The sequence below is a fragment of the Canis lupus genome, chromosome 11 (genome assembly GCF_003254725.2).
Source record: "Canis lupus dingo isolate Sandy chromosome 11, ASM325472v2, whole genome shotgun sequence".
Taxonomy (NCBI): domain Eukaryota; kingdom Metazoa; phylum Chordata; class Mammalia; order Carnivora; family Canidae; genus Canis; species Canis lupus.
Window position 1 is genome coordinate 57,714,777 of NC_064253.1, and position 13,164 is coordinate 57,727,940.

A 13,164-nucleotide genomic window follows, 5' to 3' on the forward strand; every position below is an offset into this window, starting at 1 on the left:
GAGTCAGAAATAGAATAGACCATCAAGTCTCCACCATTTTCCTCATTGCTTTTCACTAATGGGGGGATAGAAACAACTCCAGTTGGGAACTTGCTCCCCAAAATAACCGGCAGAGACTGCTTCTGCTTTGGGGAGGGGTGGCTCAGAGATACCATATTTGAACATACATATAAAGTGATGCAATTCATGCAATCCTCCAACTGATGCTTTGAAGGGTGTATTAGTTTCCTATTGCTGTTGTAACAAATTGCCACACACCTAAAACAACATACATATATTCTCTTATAATTCTGAAGGTCAGACGTCTGTCTTCTGGACTAATCAAGAGGTGAGCAGAGCTGGTTCTTTCTGGAGGTTTTAGGGAAGAATCTGCTTTCTGATTTTTTTTCCAAGTTCCAGAGGCTGCCCACATTCTTGGCTCATGGCCCTGGACCACATCACCTTTTCTTCCCCTTCTTCCATCAGCCCATCATTTTCTTCCCCCTTTACTCTCTCTGCCTCCCTCTTAATAAGGATCCTTTAATTACATTCAGAGCTCACCTGGGTAATCCAAGCTTATCTCCCTGTTTTGGTCCACTGGGGCTACTATAACAAAATGCCATAGACTGGTGGCTTATAAACAACAAACATTTATTTCTGACTGTCCTGGAGGCTGCTAAGTCCAATATCATGGTGCTGTAAATCTGGTGTCTGGTGTGGGCCAGCTTCTTTGTTGATGACTATCTTCTCCCTGTAACCTCAGATGGCAGAGGGACTAGCCAGCTCTCTGGGGTCTCTTTGATAAGGGCACTAATCTCCATCATAAGGGTTCTGTTCTCATGACCTAATCACCTCCCAAAGGCCCCACATCCTGATACCATCATCTTGGGGGTTAGGATTTCAACATATGAATTTTGAGGGCACACAAGCATTCAGATTTCCCCATCTCAAGATCCATAAGTTAATTACATCTTTGCCATATAAAGTAAGGTACTTACAGGTTCCAGGGATTAGGATATTGACATTTTTGAGAGCCATTATTCAACCCACTACGTGCCTACTATTTGCCAGTTACTACTGTTTGAGTTCCAGAGAGATAGCAGTGATTAAAATGAGAAAGCTCTGAGCCTGGACAGAGTTGGAGTTTAATGAATAGATGGGGAAGGTGATCAAACCATGCAAATCTTATAAGCCTTAGCCACTTGATTAGATTTTATTCAATGGGCAATGGGAAGCCAGGAAGTAGCATTATTCAGTTTGTGTTTTTTTATTTTTTTAAAGATTTATTTATTCATGACAGACACACACACAGAGAGAGAGAGAGAGAGAGAGAGAGAGAGAGAAGCAGAGACACAGGCAGAGGGAGAAGCAGGCTCCATGCAGGGAACCTGATGTGGGTCTCGATCCCGGATCTCCAGGATCACACCCTGGGCTGAAGGCGGCGCTAAACCGTTGAGCCGTCAGGGCTGCCCCAGTTTGTGTTTTTTTTTAAAAGATCATTCTAGGGGCACCTGGGTGGCTCAGTCGGTGAAGCATCCTATTCTTGATTTTATTTATTTATTCACGAGAGAGACACAGAGAGAGAGGCAGAGACATAGGGAGAGGGAGGAGAAGCAGGCTCCTTGCAGGGGAGCCTGATGTGAGCTCAATCCCAGAACTTTGGGATCACTTCCTAAGCCAAAGGCAGCTGCTTAACTGCTGAGCCACCTACGCGTCCCTGTCATTAGATTTTTCAATGGCAGTCATGGAAGCAATCAGATAATGCAGTAGGATTTCCAAGTGATTAAAGGGAAAAAAAGTTAGAAACCAGAATTTTATATCCAGCAAACTGTTGTTCAGATACAGTTGTTCAGGATGACAAAATGCTTCTCAAGTACAGGCAGTCCTCACTTTGCACAAAAGGGCAGGGCCAGAAGCATGTGCAAGCAGAAGCCACACAGAACCAATTTAGTAATGAGAAAAGTTATGATTGTTTCATGACCTTAAACATTTTTGCCAAAACTTTAAAAGCTGTCTTACTGTTGGTTGTAAATGTATGGGGAAATGAAAAACAGTCAAACTAAAATTTATTTAGTGCATTGAAATGTAAAGCTTAGAAACATTGAGAATTAAATATTTTATTTATTTGTAAAGAAAGTATCAATAGCAGTTTGATTAATGCTTACCTTTTTCTTTACTTCATATAAATTATGACGTAAGGAGTTAATCTGTCCTCAACTCTTTGTTGTCCACTTTGAGATTTCTCTGTCTTTCCTCGAATAAATTCCTTGATGGTGTTGCCTTTGGAAAAGGTTTTCCTCATCAACAAATAATATGTGATGATCATCATAACCACTTGGGTGTCCTGATTTCCTGACTCTGACCATAAACAAAACTTAAGTTTTCTTAATATCCTCATAGCATGCCCATGCAGCTTCCTAGCAAGTTCAGACACAAATGAGTATATGCAATGAAATGGAATGTAAGCTTCCAGTAACCTATCATAACAGAAAATGATGTATTCACTGATTCATGCTTCAAAAACTGAGGTGTAGCTACTGAGAGCTGAGCTTCTTAACCACCTTCTCTAGAAAGTTTCCCTGTTCTGGAACAATCTGTATCTTGCTCAATAAAATATTCATATTAAGTAAATTCTCTGAATTTCCTTTTGGCAGAAGCAATGAGCGGGATAGGGTGGGGGGAGACCCTGTGGTTTAGTGTAAAGTTATTCTTGAGGTCCTCGTTTTGTTTGGAGAGCTTTGGTGTTCAGCCCAATGACTGCCATGAGCAATACGTTTCTCAGGACTCACCTCTGACTCTCCTTGAAGCTGTTAGATTAATTAAATGAGGAGGCTGCTAGACCGATGTGGCACTCATGCTGTGGTGGCTGAGTTAAGCAAACCAAAATCTAAGCCTGCAAATGCCACAAGCTTGCAGAAATGAAAAAGCTAAGGGCAACTGATCACCAACAGCCAACGAGGCTTTAAGCTACACCTAATCAGTAATTTACTTATTTTGCTTATTCCTTTCTTTAAATGAAAGTCTTTCTGCTAGTTCCTCTTGGTAGAGTACTCCTAATTGCTTGCAGTTTGGCACTGCCTGATTCGAATAGACTTTTGCTCAAATAAATTCTTACAGTTTTTTAAAGATTTATTTATTTATTTTAAAGAGAGAGAGAGAGGAGGGGGGCGGGAGGGCGAGGGAGAGGGAGAGAGAGTGTTAAGCAGGCTCTGTGCCAAGCGGAGCCTGAAGTGGAGCTCAATCTTAAGACCCTGAGATCATGACCTAAGCTGAAACCAAGAGTCAGACACTCAACCCACTGCACCACCCAGGTGACCCACTCTTAAAGTTTCCAATATGCCTCGATTTCTTCTAACAAGCTTAAACCAGGCTCTATTCAGTTTCTTGTTGTAGGGGTAGAGGATGTCTTTTAATAATGGCAACAATATTGTCTCTCTCTTTTTTTTAAAGATTTTATTTATTTATTCTAGAAACAGAGAGAGAAGCAGAGACACAGGCAGAGGGAGAAGCAGGCTCCATGCAGGGAGCCCCGCGTGGGACTGGATCCTGGGTCTCCAGGATCACACCCTGGGCTGAAGGTGGTGCTAAACCGCTGAGCCACCCGGGCTGCCCTATTCTCTTTTTCAATAGTGAAGATTGTGCTTGATCAATTTACATATTAAAACCCTTTCATATTTATCTGTATGTAAATAGTTGATATATAAAATATTTGATTTAGAAAATGGAGTGAATGGAAGATGCTGTGGAGACAGAAAGTGGTATAAATCCTCACCTGGTAGCACATTGGTTTTTAAAGGTTTCTCATTTCTTGTAAAAATGAATGCTCCACTCACACCCCTATAATCTGTTTACTCCATTCAGGAACACATTGTAAGCATACTTCATGTTAAGAAATACAGCTCCAGATCATCATTTTAATGGCTGTAGAGAATTTTATATTTTGGATATCCCATAATGTGTCTAGATTGATTCTAGAATTTTAAAATGACAAATAAGACTGCAGTAAACATTTTTGTATAGTCGTATTTAAACAATTATTTGCTTTTGTTTTCTTTAGAATACATTATTAGAATTACATAGTCTAATCGTTGGGTAACTGGGTATGACTTATATTTTAAACTTTTAGTACAAATTGACAGATTGATGATCATTTTAAAAAGTAGGACAGTCTTCGTGAGAATGAAAAAAATACAAAACAAGATGTTCAGTACTTCAGATATCTTAGCATTTGCTAGCAGCTTAAAACTACACATCTCTACTGTTATTCTGCTTGCTAAGGCCACATTTCAAATAACCCAATCAAATTAGGCTTGGTGATCACTCAGGGGTAAATGTCCACATACATCATTAATAGCTCAGTAAAAATAAACACAAGCTAAAAAGAGACCATACCATACAGGTCTTAGAGGGAACTAGTCTTCAAGGTTAACTGACATTTGAAATGTCAATTCAGTGTCAAAACGTGCTCCATGGCGTGGACATGTTCAAATAACAGTATCTTTATCACTATACTTTTGAATTGCCCAATACCCTGGCATACAATTGCTTTTAAAGCCCTATTCAATTACAGGCTGCAAATAAATCCAGCCTCTAGGCTGGTGCATAAATTATAATTTGAGGTTTTGTTCAATAACTATAGCATAGTGACTTAATCTACGGTGAAGGGAAAATATTACCAGCCAGGAATATGGTTAGTAGAAAAAGCAGGGAAGGGATGCTGCCTGAACTCCCTCCCAACTGTTCCAAATAAGATGATGTGTCTCCTGCTTTATGACTCTCTTCAATAGGAAATAATATCACCATCCTCCAGTAGAGACCAAGCTAGCTTCAAATTCCAAGAGCTACCTGTGAGAGGTGACACATCAACTTAATTAACTTCACAGCAGACTGTGTGTGTGTGTGTGTGTGTGTGTGTGTGTGTGTGCGTGTGCAAGGTCAGAGTGTTTCTGAGGTTTTGAGAGTGACAGAGGAGGAGTTGGCAGAGTGCCAGAAGTATCAGGGGGTGATGCAGGTGATGTTGGTTGGGAAGACTTTACATGAGCTGAGGTGCTTGAAGCAGTCTCCGGTTTCTTTTCTTTTTTTAAAGATTTTATTTATTCATGAGAGACACAGAGAGATTCACTGAGACATACGCAGAGGGAGAAGCAGGCTCCCTTCAGGAGCCCGGTGTGGGACTCCATCCCAGGACCCTGGGATCATGCTTTGAGCTGAAGGTAGCTGCTCAACCCCTGAGCCACCCACGAGTCCCATTGGACTCTCTGGACACTCTCTGTTGACTTCTCAACTGTAGAAAATTATAACTGAGCTAGTCATCAGTGTGGTCAGCCTTATTCCTCTGATGTGGGGAAGCGGTGCCCAAAGGCAAGATTTGAAACATATAGTTCTGCTGCAAGATCTCCTTTTTTTTTTTTTTTTTTTTTAAGTAGGCTCCAATGGAGGGCTTGAACTCACAACTCGGAGATCAAGAGTCTCATGCTTAACTCAATGAGCCACCCAGGCATCCCAAGACCTCCTTTTAACTAGATTGGCTGCTATGCTTTTAGGCATCAGAAAGTCATAAATGGATGTATTGGAATGAATGTGAGTAACATCTTAATGCATACAGTTCATTGCAGTCAATGAAGCTTTAAATTGATACACTGTGTCAATTATATTATGAATTCTTTACTGATCTCAGAATTGTTTAAATGCTAGATGTATATAGTCATCATGAGCCACACAAGACAGCACATATGCAATCAATAAATAGTATTTTTCAGACGTAAGTAATGTACAGGCTCCTCTCTAAAGGAAAACAAATTTACCATGGACCACCTAGTGCTTACATAAATTATTGTTATTATAATGTTAGTTAAAACATATATAAACATAATCATGGAATAAATGCCTGTACTTATATAGCTATACAAATAAAAACATATATGAATTTAATATAAAGAAAATCCAGTAAGCTTCACATGAACAATATTTGACATGATGCTTGTTGTTGTTTTGCTGAAATTAAGGCCATATTTGCACTGTGAACATGGTGTGTATAGATTCTTTGGAGTTCAGTGGTCTAGCTCACCACTCTTGACTGCCCATTGGGGAAGATGACTGACCTCTATTCAGGTGGTTTCTTTTGAGATTTCTATAAACTCCAAGACTGAGAGAGAGAGAGAGAGAGTGTGCCTGGAAACCTGATGGTCCAAATTTGTGCTCAGAGAGGGTGAACTGGACAAGTATGATTACCCTGGCCTGGGATAGTGTTTATTTTGTGTGTGTGTGAGAAATTTTTTATGAGAAATGAATTTTGTGTGTGCCACAGAACATTTAAGTTCTACTTCTCTTAGCAAATTTCACTTATACAATATAACTTAATTTTAAAAATTAAAATGAGATTATACTATTCATAATGTCATGGTGTTCATATTATGACCATTAAGTTATACACATTTCCCATTGTGAAGCTGTTCCATAACTTAAGCCAGCTCTTCTTTTTTTTTAAAAAGATTTATTTATTCATGAGACACACACACACACACAAAGAGAGAGAGAGAGGCAGAGAGGCAGAGACATAGGCAGGAGAAGTAGGCTCCCCGCAGGGAGCCTGATGCGGGACTCCATCCCAGACCCTGGGATCACGCACTGAGCCGAAGACAGACGCTCAACCATTGAGCCACCCAGGCGTCCCTAAGCCAGTTCTTCTTGAATATATTCAAGAAGTATATTCACTAAGTACCTTCTGAGCCACCCAGGTGTCCCTATGCCAGCTCTTCTTGAATACATTCAAGAGAATATTCACTAAGTACCTTCTGCTTCTGATTATTTATAAATGTGGCTTCATGCACAGATCAGCTACAAGGAATATGTTGTCTTATTGAAATAATTAACAAATCAGCATTTTGATTATAACATTGCATATAAGTTTGGATAACGAGTATTTTATTTAGTCCCTTGATCACTCTCAGGAGTTCCTAAAATTGTTGTGTATTTGACCCAGATGGGACATAGGTGACTTCACCTATATAATACCACTCGGGGAGGAAACTTTATACTCATCAGCCAGCCTTCCCTAGGGGATACCCCCTTCTTCAATTGTGTTTCAAGTTTTAACAGTACCTTTATTGTCAGAGCTGATGGGTTTGCGCAACAAGAGCTCGGACATAATCTGGAAGGCCTTAGTCAAAGGAATAGAGACTTGAATTGGACTTTAAAAGACAGATATGAGTTAGATGGTTGAACTAAATGGGTCAGTCAGCTGTTCACTTCTGAAAGACATGATTGCAAGATGCTATTCAGCAACAACCATCAGAAAGCTTTGAAAAAATAAAGGTTTATTTCTTCCAGAACCTGGAAATTACAGTTTATCTGGAGCCACACAGTGAGTTTGGGAGGTAGGATGGTAGCAGGTGGAGGGGTAAATATCTACAAGGGCCTGGGGTTCTGCTACTATTGGGGTTGGGGGATAGGGGCTAGAGTTTCTCGGACTCACTATGGTTGTATCTAAATGTAAGAGTGTGAATTTAAAATGATAGCAGAGGGACATGTGGGTGGCTCAGTGGTTGAGTGTCTATCCTCAGCTCAGGTTCTGATCCCGGAGTCCTGGGATCGAGTCCTGCATCAGGCTCCCCACAGGGAGCCTGCTTCTCCCTCTGCCTATGTCATATCTCTGCCTCTCTCTGTGTCTCTCATGAATAAGTAAAATCTTAAAACAAAACAAAACAAAAAAACAAACCCAAAGCAGTAGCAGAGAAAAAAACAAAACAAACCAGTGGCCTAAATGATCAGTTCTCAAATCCACTAAGATCTCTAAAACAGAGGAACTCAGGGGGTGGGGAAGTGGTCTGGCTCTTTATCCAATCTTGTGGCTGGCAATGTGTTTATTCAAGATAGTATTCTTTAAAGTAGATGCCTCAGCAATCAAACCTATAATCATGCACTTGCATTACAAAGAGGAAAGCCAACTATGATGGGTTATTCTACAACATATTAGAAAAGTAGCAAGAAAACTATCATTATTTGCTAATTCTACAATTGTTCTCCACCCTCTGCTCCCTACCCCTCTTAGTCAACAAGAAAGTTTTCTAATAGGTCAAATGCAAAAATATATATAGCACTTATAAACAATTGGAAAAATATAATGTAAAAAGTCTTATTACTGAAAGCAACAAAGCCTCAGAACTATCTAGATATAGCCTTGATAAGTGACATGAAAGATTTATAAGAAGAAAACGATGAAATCTAACTAAAACATAAAGGAAGATTTGAGATAATAGAGAGGCATGATGTGTTTCTGGTTGAGAAGACTAAATATTAGAAAATTTCATTTCTCCCTAAATTATTATATGAATAATAGAATAATTAGTTCTATAAATAGAACAATTTAGTTCTATAAATAGAACTCACTATATTAACATCTCAATGGAATTTTGTTTGTAAAGTTTACAAACCTTACAATGTCAATTGTTTTGATTCCCTGCTCCCTCCATAGGCTCTATTCCCAAATACCATCACACTGAGGGCGGGGTGGCACATGAGCTTTGGGAGAACACAATTCAGTCCATAGCACTGGGTTGTTGAAAGTGTTAGAAATGGGCTCTTCCATTCTCCCCTCTGCAGGAGTAAAAACAGCCCATATCTTTGGAGTAAAATACTATAATCTCTTTACAAACCGCCATCTGAGTGATCAAGAGGTTGTCTGTGGGCTAGGAATAGGACCACCTTTCAGCAAGACTCTTGAGTTCATTTGCTGGAATCAGGTTGGGAGACCAGACCTCTGTGCCTCTTAGCAAGACTCCAAAGTGACATTCTTTGAACTCTCATAATTTTTGGGCCACCAGTGCTGGCTATCAGCAGATGCTGTGATGTGTTGCCAACCTTTAATGGAAATCAAAACTATAAAGATCTTAGTAACTTAAACATAGCATAAAAACATAAACCTCAATTCTATGACTGTACCATGGACAAAACATAGCTTTTTAGGAGAGCATTAAATGATGGGTGGCTTCTTTGACAATTTGTGACTAGATCATCTCTCAGGTTTCCTGGCTTCATGGACTAAATCCACAAGCATGATCCACAGAAATCATACAAAGAGGGAATAACATAGTGGACCCAGTGATCTGGGGAGAAGGAGGCAGGGGTGTGGGAAAGAAGAAAGATGTGTTATGGCGAATGTCTGTAAGTGAGGGGAAGCTGAGAACAAGGGGGCTGGTTTCTGCAGGATGCTCTCAATCAGGCATAGCTGGGTATCATCACTTAGTGTTCCTCAAACATGTCCAAAAGGGGGGGCATAATTAACAAAAGTAAGAACTTGCATTTCCAGAGTTTTCCTCTGGAGATTCTGATTCGCTAAGTCTAGAGCAGGGGCCATGGAACCTGCATGTTTATTTATTTATTTATTTATTTTTTTTGGAACCTGCATGTTTATATTTAACACATGATGTCAGGCTAGATAAAATACAATTGGATTAAATGTAAGGATAAAGGAATTATGTTTAGTACACAAAGAGCCCAAGCTAGGGTTTTAGAAATATTTGAATGCATGGAGATAGAACAATAATCTTACCATAGAACATTTTCAGGGAGCATAGCCAAAACGGTAAACAAAAATCCAAAGCATTTTAATTTTTGTCCTTTAGGAGAGCATTAAGCCCACCCTAAATAGTTGGCCAGGTTTCTAAGAGTTAAACTGAAGACATGACCGAAGGGTTAAATTGAAGACATGACCGAAGAGTTAAACTGAAGACACGACCAGAGTTAAATTGAAGACGCGACCAAAGAATTAAATTGAAGACATGACCGAAGGCAGTACAGTATTCTCGAACCAAAGAGAAGAACTGGGGATGTAAGCGTGTCACCTGCTGCCACCTCATGGCAGAATTGTGCAGTTAATAAAGACAGGTTGCAAGTCAGACTAGCAAATGCTGGTCTACTATTAATGAGGGCCAAATTTATTTTTTTAGGGCTATCCTTTTCCCTCTGGATTAAGACGTCGGACAGGATGTGGCCTGTCAGAAATAGGGAATAAGTTCAATGAGAGAGGTCTCTGCCATCCTTCCCTTCATCTATTCCATTTCCCCAATTATTTTGAGTGAGGCTACTCCTTTGAATCAGATGGGCAATGTCAGGGGTAAATGTAAAAAGTCTTATTCTTGAGGTGTCAGGTCACTGATTGGGGCTTTAAGAAAAGATAGATATCACCAGGATCTGGAGAATATATATGGTTATCTACATGATGAGAATTGAAAGATTCTATAAATATGTGCTCTCTTCTTAATTTTTCTGAGTGTGGGTTGAAGTTAGCAGTGAAGTTAGCACTCTGAAGTGTGGATTGAAGTGAGGGGTGTCCTCACAATTTCCCTGAGACTCTCTTAGTTCTGCCTATCTCTGTGTTGGCTATCAAGCTGGTTGGCAAGAAGCGTCCAGCGGTTTCAGTCCTCACACAAAAAATTGGGAGGATAAGTAGACTGTTGTAGTATTCCAAGCAATTAACCCTGATCAAATGGTCCATTGTTAAGACTAGGATTTTGCTTGGGGAATGAGACTTACTATTTACATTAAGACAATCTTTAGGGATGAAAGTGAAGTTAGCTTCCCCTAAGACATAGGGGACTACATGGATACTCGAATAAAGTCCTGATTGTGTTAAGAAAGTGAGGGGAAATGATGGATGCTGGGTAGGCAACCAACAATGTTCATTTAGTATCAGTGGTTGAGGTGTCACAGTACAACACACAGGTGGTGAAAACCAAATGAAACCCAACTAGTGTGAGGCAATTGATATTAGTGGAGATTATAGTAAACAGAAATAGAAGAGGATGCACTTCTCAGTTCTAGGCAATGTGACCATGCAAGACTACAAGAATATTGGAACATGTTAGAGCTTCAGCATTTTCAAGGAGTTGATAATCTGTATTTGTGTGTGTGTACACATTTTTATTATAACAAAGCAACCTGTACACTTCGAACGTTTAAAACTGAGCATCATCTTTCCTTTCCAGTGAAACAAAAAGAAAATTAAAGAATAAACAGGAACAAAATCACAATAGAGAATGCCAATTCCAAATAAGATCCTACAAGTTCTGCGGACTCTCCCATTGAGTGGCAGGGCTCACGTCACCATTAGAAGAGAGTTTTATTTTAAAAGTGTCATGATAACCTGGATTTTTATGTCAAGTATCTTATTTTGAATGTTGTAAACTAAGTTGGTTTTTGTTTTTAACCAGCCAGTACTGCCCAAAATAACCAAAGCTTATCTGGTGACCAAATACAGCTTGTGAAACCCTATTTCACAAACTTTAGGCTAGAAGAACCATTGCTTCTCATTCACTGGTTCTGTGGATACAAGGCTTGTCAAGAATAGAGCAGACAAAGGAAGGAAATCAGAGAGTTAGTGTCATTATCTCACACAATACATTTCAGTAGGTGAGTTTGATGCCAGGAGGGGGAGGCCTGGGGGGCCCAAGAGGGTCCTGCAGGACCAGCCAAGAGGATCCTTGGCTTCATGAAGGATGGAAACCAAACCTTAGCCAGCAGAGAGTGAGAGCAGAGTTCATTGAAGACATAAAGAGAACAGATACAGATGAAGCATCCAGGAGACTCAGAAAGGAAAGGAGCATGAGTTTTGTCTTTATTTGGGGTCTGGGGTTTTGAGGATGGTTCGTCTGGTGTACATGCCCTTTTAGGCATCCAGGTACCAGTTGGAAAAAAAAAAAAAAAAAAAGACAAGGGCCCGGGTGTTATTTCTTGGAGCCAGGGGGTCTTGGTATTGAGATGTCTAGCTCCGGTGGTATGAAACATCATATGATAGCCTCGCCATTCATCCTCACCTGGTCCTTCCTTAGACGTTATCTATACTAGAGACATCATTAACTCCTTGTCCCTTCCAAGGAGGACACATGCCTTTTGCATTACGAGGCATGTGTAAAAGTGGGGTGCAGATCCTAGCAAGAATAGAAGCAGGAAAGGGAACAAAAGGCAGATTTTTGTGGAGTTCCTCAGTTTCTCTATCTCCGGTCCCCAAACACAGTTCTCAGGCTTCTGCTTCGACTAACAAAATCTGAATTCCATTGGAGCCAGTTATTCCTCTCCTGAGTAGCAAACTACCCTCGTCCCCAGAATCACAAACACTCATTTACCCTCTTTCTTCATGCACAGGTGAAGACCCAGCGGTTACAGGGACCAAAATCTTCCTTACTACCAGAAATCCAGCGTGGCCTGGGCTTGATCCATTTTTTTCAAAGCTGCCTAAATTCCATTGGTTTTCTTTCTTTCTTTCTTTTTTTTTTTTTTTTAAGTTTTCTTTTTGAAAGAAACAGCTATCATTCTTGCATCTCGGGGCCCCTACCTGATGTCATTGGGCAGTTTCTCATAGTTCTGAGAGGCATACCGGTTTTTTTTAATTAATAAGTTAGATTGATTACCTTCCTATCATTCAAACGTTTAGGCATTTAGTTTAATTGAATGGGAAATAGCAGTTTGTTATGCACTAAAAAAAACCAAAAAACAAATCAATGCCTCATTAGCTTAAAATAGACTAATGTTTAGATCAGAAACTACTTATTGATCTATGTTTCTTATCTTTTCCCTGGTCAATTTCTTATTCTAAGGAAGCAAAAAAAAAAAAAAAAAAAAAAAAAAAGGGCAGTTACCTGTCAACCCAGTTTGCACCTTAGAATCTCGGGGCTGGAAGAGCGATTGAGGAACGCTTTAAAAAAAAAAAATGCCAGAGACTACCCGCCAGGGACCCAAACTCCCCAAATACTTCTCTAATATGTTGGCAGGGCTGTGCATATGAAACCTACAAGCCCCCGAAACCCATCAAATCTTTAGGACTTTCTCCAGAACCCTTCCATTCTGCACGAACCGGCTCGGAATAACCCCGGCGGGCCGTGCCGCAGGCGAGGTCCTTCCGCCCGGAGATTGACGGGACTACCAGCCAATCGGCAGTCAGAGCGAGTCTCCCGCGTACCCGGAAGAGGCAACGGAACCAGGCACTTTATTCCAGTAGAAAAACTGGGTCGCAGCAACAGTGGCCGACGAGCCGAGGAAGCCAGGGGCGCTCTCGCCAGCGACAGCGCGCAGCGGGTGCACGTTGAGGTCGGCTGCCTGGCGTTGCTGCAGCGACGGCCTCTGTTTCCGGGCGCGCGGCGCCCTCGCGGGACGTCACTTCCGCCCGGCCTCGGTGAAGCCCCTTCCTCT